This window comes from Cimex lectularius, unplaced genomic scaffold, assembly GCF_000648675.2.
Source record: "Cimex lectularius strain Harlan isolate CLEC.00 unplaced genomic scaffold, Clec_2.1 scaffold200, whole genome shotgun sequence".
In the NCBI taxonomy this organism is placed as follows: domain Eukaryota; kingdom Metazoa; phylum Arthropoda; class Insecta; order Hemiptera; family Cimicidae; genus Cimex; species Cimex lectularius.
The window spans coordinates 527,625-553,184 of record NW_019392893.1 but is presented as its reverse complement, the minus strand read 5'-3'; the positions used below and the strand labels follow the sequence as shown (position 1 = coordinate 553,184).

Here is a 25,560-nt window from a genome sequence, read left to right as displayed (position 1 = left end):
TCGGGTTCCCTATCGATAGGGCGTTGCAAGAAAGAAAGTGAAATGGGATTTTTTTAAAGAATGTTTGGCCTTTACAATGTTAACATACCACAAATTAATTAAATTTTATAATTAATAAATTAAATGCAAATACAATTTAACCCAATATTTCCTTCCAATAATTAATTTAAAAAAAATTCTTTTACTGTAAAGGAAATGGTACTTAAACTTTAATAATTCAGCATCAAAATGGAAGCAGATGTTCATCTTATTGATGTAGAATAAGATATAGAATAATAGAAGACCTCGAAATTATCTAAATTGCACAAAGAACACGTAAACTTCACCCCACTAAACTTAGGCTTGTACTTCAGTTCAGCAGACTTAGAACTACAAACAGCACAGTGGCAATCAATAGATATCTCCACATGAGATCAAAATATGAAAGAAAATTCAAGTATATCAGCAAGAAAAGAATGCTCCTTAAAGGACATGAGCCTTGAAATTTCTGTTGTCCATTTTTCCTTCCGAATCCGTCATTGGGTCTACAAGAAAGTAATTGAGGTCTTCACATCTCAAAACAAGGTTTATTAACTGCTTAAAATGAGAACAGGAGGTATCTAAGTCGGAGCCAGACACCCTCCTCCAAAGCACGCCCCACAAAAATACAAATTAGTTTTAGCCCAATGGTCTCCATTTATGAAATTGTCAATTAAATCCTGCATTCCAAAAACCAATTTCTCACTCATGATTGGGCATAGACCTCTGACCAACTCTAAGCTACAAATTGCAAATGACTCGTCATCAACATACCAGTGTCACATCAACACCGCTCAACTACTATCTGACCAGTGACTACCCTTTTGGTAGCACCCACATTTTGGAAACCACCCTAGAAGTCTCTACGTGCCGCTTACTACCCATAGGCGTCGCCGTTTTGCATTTCTTGAGCTTTCCTTTGGATTCTTGAACGTCCAAGGAATACACGAAATCTTCTGTTTAGAATTTTTCATATCCTCATTCTAATCATTTAATACAGTTAATACACAATTAATTATTATTTAAATACACAAATAATTAGCTATATACATTTTTTTTTCAACCTAATGCAGAAATGTCAAGAATAAACGGCCAGAGAAGTAGAGATTACTGTAAATGCGGTGAGATCTAAGTATTTGAAAATAGGATACGGTTTAAAATAATAATAATTTAATTACATAATAAACTAACTTGTAAACTTCATATCATTGTAGAAGACATTGCATACAATGAATTTATAAAATAAAATGTTAAGTAATTAATTAATAATTAAAATAAAACGCAATTGATACAATCAATTCTGGGAATTAATGTCGCAAGGGGACGACCAGGTTGGTGGGTTATGGATTCGGACCAAACTTTTATTGGTGATTCCACACTCCAAAATATCGGACGCTTATACGCCGCTTATTGTGAACAGGCCCTGGTTTCGCCAAAAAAATTTGAAAGTTGAAACGGGAAACAGACCGTTTAAAAGAAGAAGAATGTAGCTTTTTTACGAAGTATGTAGCATTAAAACATATTAAATATTTCTAAAAGAAATACACAAAATACCAATATTATTTGTCAGAAATTGACCTCGTTTTTTTAAATGGAAATAATAGTCAGATTTTAATGTTTGATACAGTAATAAAACGCACTTAACAATTTCTTTGAATCGAATTATCAACGATGAAAATACACGAGCTTTTGAGAAAAATGATGTTAAAGCACTAGGAATGCGTCAGGCGACGAGTAGGTCGTCGAAATCATCAGTCAAAAATTTAATTTAAACTGATTTTCCGTGTCTAAAAAGTATCTAAGGGTTTTACAACGCTCACGACAATGAGGTCAAATCCAAGTTCTGACCTACTTTGCTTAAAGAATGTTTGTCAAAATATGAAAAAAGGGGTATTTTATTGATTAATCTTTTTAAATCATACGAAATTGAAATATTCGGGGTCGTAGTACACTTTCCTTTTTATGTTAACCCACAATGAAATTACTAATTAATAAATTTCGAGTTATATATTAATAATAATAATAATAATAATAGAGCGAATTGTAAGGTGAGTGAAACATTGCTACTTTCAACAAGTGATTTTCTCATTTTTTCCTTATGCTATGCAATTTTTTTTGTTAATTATTTAAGAATTTAATTGATTTAATTTTTAAGTTTTATATATATATATAATAATGAATAATAATAATATTTTATATGTTTTATTGGTGCATACGTCTATAAAAAGTTACGTTCTTTTTGACATTAAAATCCTTTCAGATGGTTTTGAATTACAACAGTTCCAATCAGATATTCCGGTAACGACTTTTCAAAAATTAGAAAAATTTGAGGGGTCAAAAAATCTATAAATTTTAATTCAAACAAAGATTTATTTATACGGGTCTCTAGAGGTCCTAAGACGATATTTCATATTAGTTTCACGAAAAAGATTTTATGGCCTAGTTTATTTGATAAATATTTTGTTATTAGAAACTTTTTGGTTATTGATAAACTTCGATAGCTTTTACTATATTTTTATTGCAATCTATATAGAAAATGATGTAGTAATAAAAAATCCATATAGTTGATTCGAGCAAGGAGAACGGCGAAATAAAAATATTAAAACACGGAAAGTTCAACTATCAAATTTTTTGGCGAAACCAGGGCCTATTCAAAACAATTGGCGTAATCACCAAAAAAAGTTTGGTCCAAATCCGTGGCCCAAAGACCTAGTTGTCCTCTTGTCAGCCCTGTTAACAACTTCGGTAAAATTAAAACATGATAGAATACCTGACAGGCGACAAAAAAAAATTGACTCCCCTTTAAATGAATCTTTCTTTTTATTAGGTTAATATAGTTTGTCTAGGGTCTGGGCGTGGCGAAGCGCTTCTGTAATTGAAGGGCCCAAATTTGTAAATTACATAATAGTAGTTTATTATACAGGCCCAACCCCACAATAAAGGGAGTTGACAGCTTGCCCAACCCCCAAGAGAATCATTCCGTCTCATATTGTTTCCATTATTCCGATCCTTCGGTTTAAAACCGTTGCAACAATTCTTTAATTTTGTACAATTCAATCCTTACAAATCTGACTTCTTGAATAAACGTTAATTAAAATGTTTTACAAATAAATTAAAAGACATTTACATATATCTATTGTCAGTGGTTAATCTAATATTTTGAACGGTGAATAACCAAGTAACATTCTTAATTACAATTTTAGTGTGATTTGATAAAAATGTCTAAGTTAAAAGATTTAGAACATGGCATAAACGTGTACTATTATCTACAATAATGTGTGGTGATTAGTGACCGTTAATCGATATTTATTTAGAAATCGTGAGATGCGTTCTGGTGTGATGTAGGTTTCAGAAAAACATTTTCTTTATCGTGCCAACGTTTCGATCTTTTATTGAGATCATCTTCAGGGCCTGGGATTTACAAACATTGTTTACATATTACAATTACATTTTGGATGTGGAAAAGTGAATTTATACAATGCAAAATATATATATACATTTTTTTATATATTCAATCAAAGTATTTGTATTTGTAAATCCCAGGCCCTGAAGATGATCTCAATAAAGATCGAAACGTGACACAATAAAGAAAATGTTTTTCTGAAACCTACATCACACCAGACAGCATCTCACAATTTCTAAATAAATATCTACAATAATATTACGTTTAAAAATTATAAAAATACTTGTCGATATTAACCATGTGTCTGTCTTCTTAGTAATGAATCCATATTTTAAAAAAATTGAATTAGTAACTTCTAGCATACTTGATAGTATTTTTGGATTGGATTAAGATCTTGATATAAAAAGGAATGGAACATTCTGCATTATAGTACAATTAGATAAAAAATAATTATCGATAGTTTCAACATGTTTGTTCTAGTGACGAGTCAAAATTTTATCATTTTTAATAAGAAACTTCCACTAACTTGATGCTATTTGTTTAAAATATCAAATTTCAAATATAAAATATTTGGATTTGGATTTATATAAGATCAAATCTGCACATTTATGTACATACATGTATCCATCACCTCTAGCATCAACCGGCAAACCCAGCTTTTGTATTTTACAATAAATTACCGGCACGCCTCGAGAATCATCAACCTCGGGTGTCGGCAGTCTGCGGTAAGACCTCGGTCTTATCGGTCCAGAAGTTGGGACACGGTTTGTCAACAGCTAGGTCAATTCAGCATGCAGTTCCTAGATCGAAACCCCTATCCCACTCTGACTCTCATACATTCTTTCTTAATTACACTCAGAGTGGTAGAATCTTCGATATTCCTCCATAACCCTTTAATCTAAAGCCCCCTAATACTACCCATTCACGCTAATAAATACATTCAATCTCAACACGAAACTATCAGTACTATACAACACAGTTTCTTCCAAAAATCGGAACAGGAGATTCTCGATTCTCATATCGGCTGGCATTACTACACGCTCTCTTTAAAGAGCCGAGGATTTCCATGATAAATTCTTTCTATGCATGCTGGGCACATACACGAGTTTTGGCTCAAATGTTAGCGTCCGATTGTCAACCTCGTATTGGTTATTCTTAATTGCATGAGGATGGCCCTTGTTCTATGAATCAGATGCTCAGAGGCCACCTATCGACAGAGTTCTCGATACATAAGAGTTTACCCCCCAAAAATTCTGATTATCACATAAATGTACTACTTGATGTTAGATAATGAAGCACATGAAAATTTATGTTCATTGTTTAATTTCTCTTGAGTTCTGTATTGAATACACACCAAAATGCGTATTTTAAAATAAACTAGGTACTTTAAAAAAAGTGAAATTTGACTAATCTAAGCGGTAGAAGGATTTGCCGTGGGGAAAAACTGGTAGCTTTGGACAAGAGATTTTTCAGCATGTTAACTAATTTCACTAGTGGACTATATCGTTTCTCTTCCTTTGCCACCGGTATTTATTATTCAGGTGACACATTTTAGCTCTTAGTGATTCCCAATGTTTTTCTAAATGGCCAGACCCTTTTTCTTATTTTGATCCTTCGAGTGATTAGTGATCGGCTTAAAGCGCCCAAGGAGATTTATCGACTGTAATTAGCCTTATAAAACAAGAACAGATGACCGTGACTTTTTCCTTATAATGATACAGTTTATCATTATTTTATGTTTTTTTACCATCATATAAAATATGGTGTATTGCTTTCATATTTATGAAATACTGGCAATATTTTTTTATTTTTTTAGCCGAAAGATTTTCAATAAATATTTCAATGGAAAAGTCGTGCGGTGATCACTTTACGTTCATTCAAAATCTTTCCTTATACTATTCATTGTATGAAAAAATGTACGTTTTTGTATGGTAGCCGACGCATCAACCATTGAATGTATAACTGCCTAATAAGAAAAAATTTAATGTCAACAGGAGAACAGATAGGGTATTAATTTACCAAATTTTAAGATTTAAATTAGAAACAGCACAATTGTTTGTTTTTCTTTTTAATTTGGACTTTCACTGTTTATAGCAATCTTGGGAATTTTACAAAGCAATTAGACGAAGCTGCTTAATGTAAAATTAATTAGTCGTTCGAAATGAATCAATAATTACGATTGTTCTTATACAGTCACACGGTATAACATCCAGATTGCTTGTCAATTAAATAATTATTTGCTTAGTAAAATAATAATGGCATTTTGAACTACTTGAAAGTTAAAAAGCAAGTTAAACGTTTTGCTTCTTTGCTTTTATTATTTTTTTAAGAAGCATTGCATGGCCTGTAAAAAATTTATGGTGAAAAAATGGATTAATTTGGTAATGCCAAACAAGATAATTTTATCTTTAAAAGCCAAAAACTTGCAACTCATAATCCAAGCAGGAAGAGCTTTGAAATATCTTCGCAAACGATTTTTTTATGTCTACAGATTAATAACGAGTTTGTTATTAATAAAGCAATACTAATTAAGTAATACTATTGTTAGTAATTTTATGAAAGTCAGTTTTTTCGCTTTTTAAATCTTAGAGGAGGATTTTAAATTAATTTTAAAAGTTAACGAAAATGTAGTTTAAGGTTTGTAGATCTTGAACCAGTAATAAAATATTACATGAACTTGAATTATCAATTAAAGAATATGTTGTGCGTTTTATTTGTTTTTCAGATGTTTTGACAGTTAATTTTGATTGAATCACTTCAAAACTTAAGTTTTTCATTGGTAGGTTTTTTTCTTACAATAGCTATTGATAAGTTTATTGTCGCTTTCGTTCACTTTGAACTTTTTCAGAGTTTTTTGTTTTCACCACAAAAATAACAGACAATTTTTAAAAAAATAAATCGGATTTTATGTGGTAAGGATCATCTAAATTTAGTGGCCTGGCAATTTTATCTTTTAAGATGTTTTTTTACATGATTTTAATTCGATTAGGTTTTGTAAAATTTAGGAATATTTCGTTCGGTAGGATAAAAAGATATATATAAAACATTTTGTTATCCTAACTTATGAAAATTTTTAGTTCTAGCTAGTGACTTCTAGTTCGGATACAAGTATTCCACTCCCATCCAAAATTTAAGAAGATTGTGCTTTATCTCTAAAAAATGTAATGTAGGACTAATCATATTGATAATTGGCAAACTTATCAGAAGAATTTCACCAACAGAAATCCTTCAAAAATAGTTCCAAATTACAATAGGAATACCTATTGAATCACTCCAAAACTTATTTTTTAGATCGTTGGTATTTTTTTTAATACAGAATTTGATAAGTTTATGAGCGTCTTTTTTTTTTTTTTCTTTTTTTTAGTTTTACTACGTAAACAGCTAAATTTATTTTGAAATAAATTGGATTTTATGTTACTGGTATAATCTAAAATTAATTTTAATCTAATGTTTTACAATAGTTCAATTTGATTAGAAATTAATTAAATTTAGGAATTTTCAATTAGTTTTTTCATTGGGATAAAATTATACTTGATTCAATCTGCTATTCAGTGATTTCGATTGATTTGAAAAAACACTGGAAGTATTCCATCCACATCTAAAATTTAGGAAGTTGGTGCTTTACATATAAAAATTTAAATAACGACTTATTATTATTTTGTTATTATGTTATTGGGCTAGCTGTTATAAGCGGTAAACTTATCAGAAGAATTTCACCAACCATCCACATCTAAAATTTAGGAAGTTGGTGCTCTACGTATAAAAATTTAAATAACGACTTATTATTTATTTTGTTATTATGTTATTTTGCTAGCTGTTATAAGCGGTAAACTTATCAGAAGAATTTCACCAACCATCCACATCTAAAATTTAGGAAGTTGGTGCTTTACATATAAAAATTTAAATAACGACTTATTATTTGTTTTGTTATTATGTTATTGTGCTAGCTGTTATAAGCGGTAAACGTATCAGAAGAATTTCACCAACCATCCAAATCAGTATCGAATTAATAGCTTTATCGCTTTTTTAATCAATTATTATTAAATTTTTTATTTTTGAATTGCATAATCACGTTTATGTTGTAATTAGTTCTTGCGTGCCGACGCGGAACATTGACATTGTAATGTTCGTTCAAAACACATTTGATACAATAATTCGCATAAAAACAATAGGTTTTTGTTGTGTACATATTTATATTTCTGTTGGCATTACTGCCATTATAAAGTATATACTATCGTGAAATATGGAAAGTATACCACTTTGTTTTATTGATAAATTTAACAATAGATTTGTCGAATATCCACGAATGTCTGGCGGATTATTATTTCTTTCCGATGTAAAGTATATAGTCTTAAAAATTTGCCAGCAGAATCAGGTAGTTTTTCATTTTCTATTACTTTAAGGTCATAAAATATTGATTGCCATTCAACCAATTTTTTGGCCTACGAAATCCAATTTTTTTTCTTTGAAAACCAAGATTTTGATCATTAAAAAGATGCGTAATGATACTTTGTTAAAGCCCAAGTCTTTTTGAGAAAACGCTTGGACAGAAAAGAGTCGGACTTGAGTGCACCCGGCAGTGAATTCCTGAGCCCAATTTTCAAGTCCCGGTCGTAGCACCAATGCTAACAAGTTCGAAAAACAGCGTTTTGACACATTTGAAAACTACTATTTTCTCATAACTTTAATGTTTTAAAATAGTTCTACAACACTGATTTTCTCACGGTTGCTCGTCTCTAGACTATATTTGAAATCATTTGTATTTTATATTACATATATATAATATAGACATATGTAAATCATAAGTGATATGCTGGTAGTCATGGTTTAAATGGATAGATGAACGGATCGCGATTTGGTCTTAAAAGAGCAACCGAAGAGGAAAAGTCTGAACAAATCGTTTTACTCATCCACATGCTTTTATCATTTTATTCTATTTATTTCTAGAACTTTCAGTCGTCTAATTAGTTCTTAAATCAATTAAATAGAAATATATATATATAGAAATTATTTAGAATTAAAGTATTTTTTATTATGAGAGGCTATTAAAATGGATTTATTTGTGGTACAAAATGTTTTTAAAAGGCGCAGAAATCAAGTAAGTATAAGTAATTAATTTAATTTTTAATTTTTATAGTTAACGGATCGTAGTTGTAGGAAGAAATTAAACATTGTTCATAAATTAGAGCTAAATAAAAAGAAAACAATTACTTACAATTAATATTGCATCCCATTTAAAAAGTGTTATCAATGTTGATATCGACTATGGAGATTGATTGCGTTGAAAATATTAGTTAGGTCCGATGAGAGATCACAGGAGTTGCACATTCACTTTGGAGAGAGAGCACAGAAGAGGGTCCGGAGATGGTTAGCCAGAGACTGAACTGGTGGGGTCTCTGAGATCTCTAGGAGAGGAGATCACCCCACCAAGGACCCCTCCCCGGGTGCCCCACCATGCCTCCTTAGAGATCAGATAACTCTTGTAAATCTTATTAACTCTTTACAAGCCGTGGACTCACTGTCACTTCCTAGCTCCTACAGACAATGCCGGGCCCATTTGCTATTCTGTTAAGAGGCCAAACACACATTTCATTATCCCGCCGGTTGACAAGGTGCCGCCGCGCTGATGCCATTTACGATTGAGCGATTCGGTACAAATTGTCATCCTAGCTTCCTTCCCCGGGGATTTTCATCCTTGCCCTCTGCTAGGAATTGGGTCAGGACGACGGCGTTTTATCACTCTCATACGTTACATCCGTTTTTTGCAGAGTCGCCCAGATCGACATAATTTATAATGGGACGCGGTAGATCTAAGGACGGAATAAGCCTGGAAGCCGCTAAACATGCCACCTCTAAAACCTATATGTAAACATTCATGTCAAATTGCTTTACATACTAAATAATGACGTCATAAAGTTTGTGGACTTGACATGGCGCGTAGGTTTCGTACGAGGTAATCATTACAAAACCAAATGGTCTATTGTCATCTCTGATATTTCCTCGCATTACTGATGACGTTTTTATAAAAAATATCTCTTCTTAAGGACCTTCCAGATCTTAAATGTTTCCGAGCTTTATTGAAAATTGTAACAATTTATTTTTCTAACTCAAGACGCCCCTAGTCGATTCGATGCTTTTCAAACAACAATGCCCAGTGATACTGTTGAAATGCGTGCAAAGTAAGGTATTTACTTACCTGCCAAACGATAAAGGAAGAGGTGAAATGAAAGGACAGAAAGCATTGATGTTTGACTTGTTTCCACGGCATGAGGTTTAGCGAATTTGGTCAGAAGTTTGTCACACCTCACGTCTCGAGTATGTAAAAATTCGTTATTGCTGTGGGTGGCTCAGCGTTTCCCATCATTTGTCGGTAAATTCTTCAAGAGTCAAAAACTTGACGTATGACAAGCCATAGTACGGCTCAAGCACCCCTTCGCACGAACTGTTGTGTTGCAGTTGTTCCCGTTTATTCTGAACCAAATGCATTTTTCAACATCTACAAACCAACACTTTAGACCAAGGTATGGCCATGAAGAAAAAAACAAATTTAGTTATTACTGCCAAGCTTCGACCTATTTTAAGGTCATCATCAGGGTTAAAAATCTTAAAAAGTTCTACAGATTGGCATATTTAAGGTTTTTACAGGCGGTCTCAAATTTCCAATATTGCCAAGAACAACAAAAGGGGGTTGTTGAGTGGGGGTTCTTGTCGATACTTTTAACATTGAAAATTACAATAAATCATAATAGAGCACTGTACTAGCGTTGATATTTAAATCAAAACCGACTATATTAAAAAAAATTTACACAATGGGTGTGGAAAATTATAACAATTTATTGTTCTAACTCAAGGCGCCCCTAGTCGATGTTTCGGTGGTCGTTCGAGCTTTACCGTGCCATGGGAACGGCTAGCGATCGGAATACGACAGACAAGATACAAGTTTATGAGTTCGCTCGGCAATCCACACGCCGTTGGAACAAGGCTTAAAGGTCCACTTTCGGCGATGAACTTTTGAGAGAAATTTGAAGAACAGGTTCCAGAAATTTTATTAGGTTGTCAAATAGTTTCAAACCTCTGTTGTATATAACTGGGAAAAAATTGAGACATTAATTTAACTTATTGATTTGAATTTTGATAACGATCTTAGAAATAGATGGCGTAAAACCAAAACTAGTCTAGGTGACATATAAAGCAAAAGAGTTGACAGACATGTAAAGTGACCAAGCACCCATCATTTTACCAATTATCGACTGTTTCAACATACGATTTCTTCATTTTTTTCCAGTAAACCTTCTTTTTATAAACACTCTATGCCACATCACACAAACAAGTCGTACTATGGATCCATTGACACAATTAAGCTCAATGCCATTTAAAAATTACCAAGAAAAAAATGGAGGTGGGCCTAAACAGCTCTTTGTTGAGAGAAGGGGTTGTACAGATAGCTAAATCACAAGTACCAAATAAATTTGAGATTACTTACATTACTACATATTTAACATATAATTATTTTTGGGCCTTAACAGTGTTTATTACGGGGATTCTAAACAGAAGAGACCATAACAACCACCGAGGTGCTGGATTTTTGAAAAAAAAAAAAGCAGGCCATTGAAAGTATGTCGGGTTCGAACCCTCCATCCTTTACCTTACAGTTATGAACACCGTGTCCGTACCTTAACTGTTGCCGCCAAAATAAAACAGTTATTCCAGAAGAATATACGAAAACCTGTCGAAACCTGGGAATTGTAAACTCAAGTGTATCAAGAACTGCATACCTTGTGGTTTTTGTCTTTTATGGATGAAACTGCTAACTAAGTATCGCTTCAGCCTAGAGAAAGTACTACAGCTGGAAATTTATTTTCAAATGGAACATGTCCAAGGGAAGAAAAACCTGCATTCTTTACTGCTTGTTATACGTGGCAAAAGTTTAATTCAAATAGTTATAAATTTGACAAAGCTTGCTATTGATAATGCCTTCAGAATAAACAATGTTTCTGAACAAAGTTTCGAACAGTAGCGAAACACGTTTCAGGGCGGTGCTTCTAAGGTGCGGATGGAACAGCAGGAATTTATGCTGCATGTTGCGAGTTTTATTTATTTTACTTAACACCCAAAGAAACTAAGAAATGGAAAGGTTAGAGAAAACGTTAAATGGGCAGTACCAATGATTTCGTAGCTATGTTTATATATGTGACAATCTTTACAATCTCATTATGTTATATTTTATTGATTAATTTTCAATATTTTTCTTGATTCTTCATAATCTTAAAACCGAAGACTCCGGTGGACAAAATTGGTTTTTTAAACAAGTCCAGAAATGGTCAATGCTTACTAATAAAAAATAAAACAGAGTTGAGCTTTTGACTCAAAATTGGAAACATTAAAATCACTAATTTGGTGGTCCGCTTGACCAGTTAATATATTATAATTAATTAAGATTTTTAGATGAGATAAAACAGTCAATGGCACGAGCGGGATTCGAACCCACGATCTTCGGCTTGATATGCCGCTGCTCTATCACTTGAGCTATCGTGACCTCGACCACTCGGACACCAACTTCCCATCTCAACCGCACCTTTTGAATTTTCCCTCCTTTTTGCCATTTTCAAAAGGTTCGGTTGAGATGGGAGGTTGGTGTCCGAGTGGATCGAGGTCACGATAGCTCAAGTGATAGAGCAGCGGCGTATCAAGCCGAAGATCGTGGGTTCGAATCCTGCTCATGCCATTGACTTTTTTATCTCAACTAAAAACCTTAATTAATGATAATTGGAAACATTGTTCAACAACATCGTTTACAGTCTGGATCTATTATATAATTTCACCGTTTAGACTATTTTTCGCCTGTAGTATGTTAAAATTGATGCAATTATATAAGCAAGAAAACGTGCGTTTCAGTTTATTCCATTCCCTATTAACTCTAATAACGGCTTATGCCCGTTTTACCTTGGAATGAAATCATTAACAAGTGCATAATGTATTTCTTGGTATACTGTTATTTTAATATCTTCATAATAGGTTTTTACGATCTTACAGTAAAGATTGTTAGAAGCTTAATCGTCCATTGAAAAGATTCTTTTATAATTAAATTATACAGAGTCGTTTTTGCGGATTCATAAATAAAACAGTATCTCTAACAATATGGCAACATGAACTTTCTGAGAAACTTGGAACAATGGGGTGTAACGCAAATGATTTTTCCAAGGTGCCAGAGGATGAGGTTCATCCTGTTATCTCGTGTTATGTACTCACAGCCATTTACCTTTTCCGACGTAAGCTTTCAGCGATTTAATTTGTAAAGCGTCGCTTTTCAGTTAGATTGGAGTAGTTTTAATGTCAATAAAGAGCTAATTGTATTCCGTTCAATCTCAGTCAGTTTAATCCATCAAAACGTCAAATATCAATGTCTCCATCTTACCATGTAAGATCTATTGACATATCTTGACATACACATATTAACTATAGCTTACTATTCAGCTAATAGTAGTTAGTTAGTTAATAGTCTAATTTAGCTACCATCTTTTCAATCCTTTTTAAAAAAAAGATAGTTCCTACGCGTAAGTTGTTTTCTAATGATCCGGATTTCGAGCCCTTAGCTCATCATCAGGTTTAAGGATTTCTACAACCACGTCTCTCGACATGAATCGCAGGAGTGAACCCGCCGATACCCCGCCAACGCCACGTTCCAATGAGGAGCTGGTTTTTTTAATGGCGCTCAATTTGAACTTGCGAAAAGCGGGAATTATCACACAAGTAAATATTCGGTAAATACTGTAAGAAATTAATTATGACCTTTTTTTATCTTTTATTAAAGATAAAAGATAAAAGATTAGAATAATACCTTAATATTATTAAATTATTATAAAAATAATAACAATTAAAATAATTAATTTAATTATTTGGACGTTTTACATTATTTATGTACATATTTAAAATGGGAGGTAGATCAAAATCTGTTATATTATTAATGCATTTATCACCATGTTCAATTTTACATTTTTTAATTTCAAATTTCTCAAACCAATCTAGTTCTTTCCCTTTGTTGAAACTATGTAACACTGTTGTATTTAAATTTGAATTGAAATTATGTTTTGCTTCTTTTAGTTGGTCCTTAAATTCCGAAAATTTGTTCGATTTAGGCAAGTGTTCTTTTACTCTCGTTTTTATTTCTCTACCGCTTTTTCCTGTATATTTAATATCACAATCATTACAATTAAGTTGGTAAACCCCGCTTTTTGCTAAGTTGTCTACCTTGTCTTTAAATTTTGAGAAGATATTTTTAAGTGAACCCGTACTTCTAAAAGCTATTCTTAAACCTTCTTGTTTAAAAATTTTACTAACTTTTTACCGCTTTTCGCACGTTCAAATTGAGCGCCATTGAAAAACCAGCTGCTCGTTGGAACGTCGCGTTGGCAGAGGTATCGGCGGGTTCACTTTTGCAATTCATGTCGAGAGACGGGGTTGTAGAAATCGTTCAACCTGATGATGAGCTAAAGGGCTCGAAATCCGGCTCGTTGGAAAACAACTTAATGTAAGAACTATTTTTTTTTAAAAAGGATTGAACACCGCACTCACTCAATCCATCAATTCTACTATCTTTTCCATGCCCATAGAAATCCCCTCCTCGATACACTTTTTGAGTAAGGAGCATCTAGTGATGTTTCCTCTTCTTCCTTGAAAAACCAACATACCCACGTTCATTATGCCTTTTTTTTTTTTTTAATACTGAGCCGGAAATGTGTAATCAACAATCAACAGATCTAATTTTTTTTTCAGCTTTGTTGCAGCAGATATATTATAGTACAGTGGTATGTAATTTATGAACCGAAAAACATCGCTGTCCCTTAGGCCTGACCATAATTTTTTATTATTCAGAAATCGTCTCACGACTTCTGAATAATTATCGATTAACGGTCACTAATCACCACACATAATTTTTTATCTTGTTTTCGTAACTTGCTATTCACTCGTTGTCTTAGGATAGTCAAATTATTAATAAAACAAGAAGACACATATATAAAACAAGATTTTCATGCTCCTCGACTCCCTCCGAAGTTACGGGAGAGCCCTAAATCTGTTTTAATTTCAGATTTTTTTGGTTAACACTTTTGTGTCCTGGAAAGCTGAAATTATTTTGCTACTACTATATAATTGCAATACGAAGTAGCCGTTTATTTACACTGACACACCCACATATCGAACATGGAACAATGTTTTTGAACTGGTTGGGTATGCTGTTGTAAACTGACGCCCCCATGAAGTTTTATGTTATCTTTAATGAGTGTTTAGGCCTGAGAGCCGAGTTGAAAACTGCCATGTGGCGAGCGTGTTTTCCAAGTGAAGGATGACGAATGCCCGTCTCGGATTCGTCGCCTAAGGCTCTGATTGAGAGATGACGGGGGTCAATGTAATACATAGTCACAGCGGAGAGAACTGCACTCTAATATATGTCAGGTTTACAACTGCTATAAAGATCTCTCGTAATTGCCATCCAGGGGCACCTTGGGACTAAATTATATTTGTCCAATAAATTTACAACTTCCCCTGGGCGATTGGAGCCCTGGTTGGGTGGGGTTCGTGATCCACGAGTAATTAGACTCTTCTGCTCTATTTTAGAACAGATACCACCTCAAATAAGCAGTTTGATAACTATTGCCATTTTCATGAAGAATTGCTTCTAAAAATGCTTACAGGCAGGATGAAAAGAATTTTATTTCGGCATGCCTTTATTGGCAAACTGGCAACATATAAATAACTATTGTTGAAAAACATTAGAATAATATGACCTTATCAACGGGTGGCCAATATCTATCCTCAAGGTCTTGATATTAAACATTCGGTAAAAAGGCTAAAAACATGCCAACTTGTTCCACAAAGGCTGCAGCATCTCTGATACCAGGGGACCTCTAAGAGGAATCAGCCTTTTCTGTCATACAACGATTGAATGGGCATTTAAATTTCTTATCTACCCATAGGATTTGAACGGTATGGTTGAATGGTAAGTACGAGAATAATAAAATGGATACACGTTAACGCAACCCATTCGGAAAAAGCATTAATATGTGTACCAAATAACTTACTATTCAAAAAAATGACTCCACACTTCCATACCGTTCATTCAAATCGATTTGAATAAAGTTTTATTGTCAATTTTTAGGTCTTAGCGCATATTTAGGTACTTTCGGTGTAGTATTGTTTATTGGTTTCAACTAGTCTAGGTGGAACTCAAAGTAGTTCACAGTCAGATTTAGGGGTAGGAATATTGTTGAAGAAGATTATAAGAGGTTAATTGGATAATAAAGCACCTGCTTTCAATAGTCTTGATTTCCCGTTGCCTACACATGAGACAATATGTGAAGGTTAGTACTGTTTTGTTATCGGGACTTTCGAGTCATCAGTGGCCACTCTCAATCAGCCGGCTATCGCACAGATGCAGGGTACCACAAGGAAGTATCTTAGGTCCTATACTTTACACGGTATATACCAGAGACATTCCTACTCTTCCTGAAACGATCCTTACCTCGAATGATACCGCCATCCTTTGCTTCCATAAATTTCCTGTCACCTCAACGAGAAACCTGCAAATCCGTATCACATCCTTTGAGAAGTGGCTCGAGTGTCCACTACGTTAGGCTGTACATTGACAAACGACTTCATGGAATCCTCAAAAGACAAGAGCCTAACAGACGATGCTTAAAAGACAACTGGACAAACGATTCAAGCAGACTCTATTGAACTACCGGTCCATTTTTATAACGTTTTTGAGATCGATTTGGATATACGGTATCAAACTTATAGTCGTAAAGAAGTGCTCCAAACAATGGTCTTTTGTCATCTGATTCCGATCATATCTAAATGGCTGAACATTTAGAACGAAGGTCTAAGAAAGATGAAAAGACTCCCAGAGCAGTAGAATTTTTTGAATTGAATAAACATTTATTTTTAAAAAATACTTGTACATTATGTTTCATTAAACATTCATTAAACATGGGAAGTGGCGGGGTACTTTTACGTCCTATTTCAAAACTGTTCCTATCAACGCACCTGGACCTAGTTTGTTATTATTTTTAAATAATCAAACAAGAAAATATTTGGAAAAAATTTTCTTAAAAAACCCTCTATGTATCAAATAGGATAACAATTAACAAATGAATTCACAAAAATGTGTTAACAAAAATATAAATAAATAAATGAGATTAACAAGAACAGTGCAACATAGTAATTGAATTATCACAAATTGTCTTATAGTATCACAGCTCTGGTAGAGGAAAAAATAAATATCTCACAGATCCTAGATTTATGCATTCCCTAATCCTTCTATGTTTCCATGGAAAGTTTCCATCATACATTCCTACTTCCCTCCAAGTAGTGTTCTTGCTGGAGGAGAGACCCATAAAAAAATTCCTGGACAGACTTTAATTCGGACTTAATATACTCCACTCCCGTTCTCTGATGGAGGAAGCCAATTCTGATATATCGAGGTAGTGAGGTTATAAATCTAAGAAATTTATTTATTACTTGCAGTTTTTGGATGTTCGATTCGCACATGTAACTCCATGCTGGGCAAGCATACAGCAGTATAGGTTTATTAGCTACTTTATAAATAATTAGTTCATTTTCGACGCTCATTCCCCTCTCACGGGCCATCAGCGGAAAGAAGGCTTTTATAGCTATTTTACCTTTGTAACTATATCATTTNATTTTAAGTTAAAAAATAATTAAAAAGTTGTATATATATATATAATGTGATAAAGAAATACATGTACCTGAGATTGAGTGTTAACTTATGGAAAAAAAATGAAACCAAAGGATGGACCGATGAGTGTCACTAGACTTTAAGCAAGACTGTTTTTGTTTTTAGTATATAGATTCATTTTCACCTTCACTCAAAAAAACAACAAATCTGTGCAATAAATTTAATTTTCCTAACAACTGGGTATAGTACGTAATTCTATTTTGTAATGTATTTATATAAGATGTGTTATGTAACTCTGTCCATGTAAATTTCGTTTTTAATAAATTAGGCCCTGAAGATGGCGGAACATTCGCCGAAAGCTTGGTGAAACCCAATTAGTGATGTTCTTTATTCACCTGTAAAATGACTTCAAGAAGATCCAATACAGCATCAGTTTATATCATTTACATGCCAAGAGAAGTTAAGTTTTCGGCCCAGAGTTAAACCCAAGTACTTTACCCTCTCACACCACTCGATTTTGTGTCCGTGAAATGAAATGGTTTCCCTGAATATTGGTCGTCGTTTTGTGAAAAATACTGTCTCAGTTTTGGGAAGGGCATTAGATGGAACCTCTGCATACATGCTACATTTAGACAATAAATAATCCCTACCCTTAAGGAAGATATATCAGACAGGAACGATAATACATTGCATCCTGGGTAAGTTCTCAGCGGTGGAGTCCTGCAACAGAAGAGGGGTTTTAATCTTAAAGCGAAATGTATAGAATTAGAATAAATACAATTAAAATAGTAGCATGGAGGAATTCATTACTGGAACGTGGCGATAACGTGATGATCCATAATGGCCGAACTACGGTAGTCACAAGGCATACGGTAAAGCTTACACAGATGTTTGATTTGGTATCTTCTTCGATGTAACATTTTCAACTGAGTAAATCTAAGTAGCTTTTTGGCCTGATAACCTTTTTCAAACATGTCTGTCCTGAAGGAAACAAGACGTGCATCTTATCCGAATGGGGTTTCGGTGTTCTGAGTATCAGAGAACATAGGAGTTGATCTAAACCGAAATAAATAAAAGTCAAATAAAGGACCGGGCGGGATGACAAATTAGTTACACAGGTGGTTGTCTAGTGAGTCGGTCTGGTACGGGAGACCAGATTTACATAAACGCAAGCCAAGGTCTTGTGATCGGGACGAGCCCTTGTCAAAACATCGCTAGGCTGTGTCAATCGACAAAATCGGTCTTATACACAGGGATGAAAAATTGAATTTCAAAGTGTGATGAAAAATATCCTTTTTTCACGTTTATCTACTGGGCGCAGGTGGAGGCCGACAGCGACGTCATTTCGATCATACGCGGATGCCGGGGAGTGCAATAAAATTGCATGACATGATTAACAAACGGACCGAGGATTATAAACAACATATCTTCCCACGCGATATCCGCAATCAGCGGAGGTGAATATGCCTTTTTAGAATAAATTCCAACACCGGAACGTTGATCCCTCACATCTTTATGACCACCCGCGAATGGAAACAATTATTACTACATTGTGCCCATCCTTGCAGGCCTTGCCCCCTCGGAAATTATGCAGACGGCATGCCGATTTAAATATAAAAAGAGAAAATATCTTCCGACATCGGCCTCATTCGAATAAGTGATAGTTTCCGATTACCTCGATGTATAAACTCGTTTATATATTGTAATGCATTGCTAATAAAATGACGTAGGCAATAAAATATTAACGGATTTGCAGTATATGTTCTATATTGTTAAACAAATAAACATATATTAGGTTTTGTTAGTTTAGTTCTCGTTAAAACCAACTCCACGATAGGAGATTCTATTAATAACAGTCTCGGTACAAAATCTCGTTTTTCAATTATATTCCTAAATTATCAATCTTTCAATTGCTGTAATATTTATACCTACACAAATAGTATATGTGGTATCAGCAAATAATTTAAAAAATGATAAGTGATAAAAAGACTTATTTGAGAAAAGGTAATTCATTACTGTCAAGTAGACTATAATATGTAAGGACCATTTTAACTTAAGCTTCCTCCATTTGATGAAATTCTTGCAAAACTATGACAAAATCCAAGTGTAGACGCCTGCTGGAGAATGTATGACATTTCTAAGCTCCAAGACGGTTCAAAAGAAATTGAAAAACGCTAATTTTTTTGAGTTGCATTCCGTTCAGTACTGAACTGGGTTCAAACCAAGTTGGCCCCTTTATATATCAAAACGATTGCTTTTTGATGATACGGTCAGATATATAAACTGCTAAATGCACTAGTTCTCGTGGTCCGCTTGACCAATTAGTATCTTTCAATTAATTAAGGTTTTCAGCTGAGATAAAAAATTCAGTGTCACAAGCAGGATTCGAACCCACGATCTTCGGCTAAATACGCCGCTGCTCTCCCACTTATGCTATCGTGACTTCGATCGACTCGGACACTAATTTCCCATCTCAACCCCACCTTTTGAATTTTACCTCCTTTCTGCCATTTTTCAATTCAAAATTCAAAATGTGGGGTTGAGATGGGAAATTAGTGTCCGAGTAGATCGAAGTTTTTAATTAATTGAAAGATATATAAATTGCTCAAAAATGAATAGGGTATTGCCAATTTTGTAGTATTTACTTTCCCTAGCATTTTTATTTTATTTTTATTATAAATTGCATTAAAATTTATTAGAAATTATTATGCATTTCACTGAAGGAAAATTTAATTAAGGAATTTTGAAAAATAACAAAATAACAGGTTTTAATTCATTTTTTTTTTAAACAATACCGTGTAAATTGTTCTCTTTAGCTAAATTATCTGTGCAACCGTTAGGCATACTGATAATAAGGTTGTCACTAATTTCATAAGGAATTTCGCTTCTCAGATGTTGCAACGCTGGGCTGAGTTGTTGCATGTCAACTGACTGCGGATCGAAAAGCTTCTCTGCAAGCATCCCTCATGGGCTCAATGGGATTGAGGTCTGGAGATAATGGAGGAAGGGGCAGATGGGAAATTCCCAGGTTTTCTAAACATTGGTGAACAACTCTGCTTCTATCAGGTCTAGCATTTCATCCAGAAATGGAAAATCCCTGCCAATGAGATTCCTAGTGTGAGGGATGTATTCCTCGGTAATTTCTTGGACATAATGGACTGCGGTGAGATTGCCTTCGACAATATGGGGTCCAGTTCGTCCTCCAGTGTAAATCCCAGCGCAAGGTGCACGAATTGGGACATTGTAGGCATCGCCTTTTCTCGGTCATCTCAAAGGGGCATACGATGTGAAGAGAGCATTGGAGCTAGCAAATTTGATTCAGGAATGGATTTGGAACTCTGGAGGCATTATTTAGTCTTCAAATTCTATTTCCGCGATGCCAATGTCGATGTTTTTGTTTGCTTCATTGATTATGAAAAAGCATTTGACTCAGTTAAACATGATAAACTTAGTATAATCTTAAAAAAACTGGGCCTAGACAATCGTGATATCAGGTTGATTGGGAATTTGTATTGGAACCAGTGTGCTGGTGTCTGGGTAGATGGTCAGATATCAAAAGGGGTGTCAATTACGAAAGGTGTTCGTTAAGGTTGTATTCTCTCACCTCTACTTTTTAATATCTATTCAGAAAGAATTTTCCGGGATGCTCTGGAAGGAAAGAACCAAGGTGTGAAGATGAATGGAGTTCTTGTTAATAACATAAGATACGCTGACGACACTGTCCTGCTTGCACGAAGTCTGGCAGATTTACAAGGACTGTTGGATTCTGTTGCTACAGAAAACAGTTCCACGGGATTACGACCTAACGTGAAGAAGACAAAATGGATGGTTATCAGTAAAAAACAAAATGGTTCACAGAACCTTCTCGAGATTGGCAGTGAGATAATTGATAGAGTATCACGTTATAAATACTTTGGGTGCTATGTCAAGGATAACTGGGACCCTGCATGCGAAATCCGTTGTAGAATTGAACAAGCTAGAAATTCCTTCCAGAAAATGAGGAAAGTCTTGACAAACCGGGATTTATTTATCAGGCTTCTTACTCGAATACTTCGATCCTATGTATTCAGTATACTTCTCTATGGGGTTGAAACTTGGACCCTTACAGACACATTATGCCGTAAGCTGGAAGCATTCGAAATGTGGACGTACAGACGAATTCTGAAGAAACCTTGGACAGCTAGATTCACTAATGTGACTGTATTACAGCGCATGAATAAAAAGCTCGAAATACACAATACCATAAAGGGAAGAAAATTACACTATTTTGGGCACATAATGCGCAATGGGAAATATCATCTGATGCAGGTTATCATTCAAGGAAAACTAGATGGGAAGCGTGGCCCAGGGCGTAGAAGGACATTCTGGATTAAGGACTTAAGCCAATGGTGCGCAGTGAACACAGCTGATCTATTTAGAATAGCTTTGGATTGAAACCGTTCAGGATCGCCAACATTCTACGAGGTCAGGGCACTTGAAGAAGAAGAATGATGTTCTGGTGTGAGAGATGTATCTCCATGTTTTTTCTCCCAATGCAGGGTCGCTGGATTCGAACCCGGGACCTTTACCTTACAGTGATGAGCGCCGTGTCAACGCCTAAATCGTTGCGGCCACCGACGCCCCCCATGTTTACTATTCTTAAGTAAATTCATTTTTAAAAATGAGGATTAACATTCGTTTGTAATTTCTATTTCGTTTTATCCAACTAAAAAAAGCATATCGGTTAATTTAATTAAAATTAATAGAATAAGAATAAATTACAAATATTCCTATCCATTTTTGAGCATTTATATATACATTGTATTCGTTTTTAAAAACTAATACTAACACCAATAATAATAATAAAATATTCGAAATATATATATATATATATATATGTATATTATATGCCTTACCCGCTGGTTTTTTCAGGTCCATGGTATCTGGGTTTTTAAAAGCGACATGAATCATCTCCTTTTCTTCCTTTTTCCTTTTCTTTTTCCCATGTCCTTTTTTCTGTTCCTGCTTTTTTTCATAATGTGATTTTATCAATTCAAATATATTATTCCCATCATTGTTTCGAATATTTTATTATGTTTTATTATTATTATTGCTGTTAGTATTACTTTTTTATATGTTTATAAAACATAATTGATTTCAAATATATATATNAATATATATATAATTTACTCGTTTCTTAGGTCATCTTATTCTCAAAATTGTTTCTGTTTTGATCTCTCAGACCCATTTTTGCAGGTGCAGTCCTCTCATGCTAAAAAGGTTCTGACAACCCAAAAAGTCGATTGGCTGACTGGAATGATCGGAAGCCAACAAAGTGCAAACAGTGAATAGTTATCGTTTTAACTTTACAAACTTTATTTAAACTCTTGTGAAATGTCCAAGTGATTCATTGAGGATTCAGTTATCTTCAATCTTCTTGACATTCTAATCCAGGAAAGGTGATTGAGTCTCAATTCAATCTGGACCCGGCAATTCTTTTTTAATCGAATTGTCCTTTTTTTTTAAATAAATCATGAAAAGAAACCCAGTGTTCATTCGCAGCCCGGGAACGTCGTTTCTAATTAGTGTCACTTTTCGGCTTCAAGTCGGATGTGAACGCGTCCCGGATTCAAAACTCGAGTAAAAAATCTGGAATAGAAGACTTTCGTCCTAGAAATTCGCCGGCCGAGAGAGTTTGGAAGGTGGCTGTAAGGGGAAGCTGTAGATGGAATGCCGGGCCACTAGTATTCCCCCCCGAACACGTCACTATACCATAGTTTTTATTTCCCTGACCATCTCTCCATTCGACAGGAATCCTTCGAGGAGAAAAAATAGTCAGGCAGGCGGGGCGCGGGGAGGGGCTTTATAGTCCCACACACCAACTATTATCGAAAATATTTCCACATTTTTGATGGTCACGTTTATTGTGAGACTCGGACGAACAATTTTAATTACGCCTCTGATTATGTCGCTTTGTCCTGTTTAAACTAACGGTAAGACAAAAGTTGAAAATCACCTCTTTTAACATGTTGAAGAATAGAAGATGTGATATTTCTGACTCAGTCTGTAGACCAAATCATTAAAGTGCGGAAACATATCATCTGTCAATCAAGCAAGTAGAAATCGTTTTAACTTGCTTGATTGACAGAAATGTTTCTGCACTGTATGATTTGGTCTCTAGTCTAAGTCACATCGGTGTTTAAGGTTTTATCGTTTTTCCTTTCTTTTTGATTTATTGTTAAGGACTTTTGTTAATTTCTTTGTCACATTTAGTTAGATTCGCATAAATTGACGCTAATTTTGTAACTCGTCAGATTCCTATTGGTGATCCGCGAGGTTATAAACATATCGTTTCCTGTCATCCTGCCCTGTCCAGTCTAGTTCTGTCAGACGTTTCGGCAGTTCACCGTCTTCAGTGTTTGAGCTGTGGAAAATGCTTCTGACAGGTAAAGCCAGGGAAACTAGGCGAAGAAAAATTTATGTTTTAGTTATTTGCATAACATTCAATATGGGCGTAAAAGACATGAAATCATCACTCAAACTTCAAATGAAAGTTGGATGGACGATTATTTTAATGGTAAAATATTTTGGTTAATAAATTGGTTTGGATCGTAGTTTTGTCGTTGCCTACCCAGGCTAATCTGAAAGCAGAAAATAACTTTCAATTAATTAAGGTTTCTAGTTGAGATAAAAAAGTCAATGTCACGAGCGGGATTCGAACCCACGACCTTCAGCTAGATACGCCGCTACTCAACCACCTGCGCAATCGTGACTTCGATCCACTCGGACACTAACTTCCCATCTTAACCCCATCTTTTGAATTTTCCCTCCTTTTTTACTAAAGCTCTCCCTGGCCATTTAAATTGTCGCCGAGAATCAACTAGATTACACGACATTTGAAAAATGTCAAAAAGGTGGGAAAATTCAAAAGGTGGGGTTGACATGGTAAGTTGGTGTCCGAGTGGATCGAAGTCACGATAGCTCATGCGGTAGAGTAGCGGCGTATCTAGCCGAAGGTCGTGGGTTCGAATCCCGCTCGTGACATTGACTTTTTTATCTCAACTAAAAACCTTAATTAATTGAAAGATATTTATTTAGAAATCGTGAGATGCGGTCTGGTGTGATGTAGGTTTCAGAAAAACATTTTCTTTATCGTGCCAACGTTTCGATCTTTATTGAGATCATCTTCAGGGCCTGGGATTTACAAACATTGTTTACATATAACAATTACATTTTGGATGTGGAAAAGTGAATTTATACAATGCAAAATATATTTTTTATATATTCAATCAAAGTATTTCTACTCACTCAAAGTGTTTGTCTTCTGTGTAATTGTGCCATTCTTGCGTGTCGTGTCGAGAGTGCCAGTGAGATTTTGCTATTTTGTGTTTATATACGTTGGATTTTGAAGGGGTGGGGAAGGATGTCGGTATAGAAAAGACATTTTTGTATAAGGCGTCGGCTTCTTTGAGGTGAAAAGAGCCGACGAAGGGAAAAAATGTGTTGGTAATGGTTCGGCCAGATTATCCTTTCAGGATTATATAGAAAGGGATAAATAGGAAAAGGAAAGCTAAATTGTTGGGAAATTAGACTATGTGAAAAATATTTGATGTGTGGAATGTAATGTGATGATATAGGTATGTTATCTGTATTGAATTTGATTAATGATATTGGCGTAGCTGCGACTGAGTTTACATGTATCTGTTCTGTAATTGATGCTGTGTTTATCTCTGGTGATATAAACCATTTCTAAGAAATTACGTTTATGTTTGTTTTGTTCTGTGTCTAATACTTTTGGATTTTTGAAGTCGAAATTGTGTTGGTGTTCAAGATGGTGGGTAGCGAGTGCTGTAGGATTTTGCTTAAGTTTGTAAGACCGATGTAAGTTGCCGGACAGTTTAAACAGTTGATCTTGTAGATTACGTCAGATTTATTTGTTATTGTTGTGGGATCTTTAAATTTGGAAAAAAGAGTTTGAATTGTTTTATAATTTTTGAAAACTATTTTGAAGTTATCGGACAAGAGAAATGTGTGGCACGATAAATAAAAACGTTTTTTTGAAAGCTACATTATACCAGACCGCATCTCACGATTTCTAAATAAATAGCGATTACGGTCACTCATCACTACACATAGTTGAAAGATATTGATTGGTCAAGCGGACCACGTAAACTAGTGAACTGCAGAAAACAACATTAGGCTGGAAAAGAGGATAAGTAAACCATAAGGATCTGTGATGACCAACTACAAAATTCCATAAATATTTATCACTCTTATTGTTATTTTCGTTTAATTGATTCAAAGCTCTCAGTACTAAAAGTAAAAAGAATTTATTACATGCCTCTTACCAAGGACCATCAAACTATGGACGCTCGTTCCTCATCTTAAAGACACTCTCAATAAATCCTATCACGCGTTCTTCAAATCGCATAACTAAATGAGAAATTTCAAAGAATTTCTGCTAGTA

The 25,560-nt window shown here is 34.5% G+C and overlaps 1 protein-coding gene across 1 annotated transcript in view; it reads right to left on the bottom strand.

The window, feature by feature from the left end:
* Nucleotides 1-8,800, bottom strand: part of LOC106667747 (extracellular serine/threonine protein kinase four-jointed) — an 87,723-nt gene extending 78,923 nt beyond the window's left edge. The window contains exon 1 of the mRNA XM_014395886.2: nucleotides 8,637-8,800. The gene's annotated coding sequence lies outside the window, so the exon portion shown is untranslated. The remainder of the gene's footprint in view (nucleotides 1-8,636) is intronic.
* Between the last annotated feature and the right edge of the window lie 16,760 nt (nucleotides 8,801-25,560).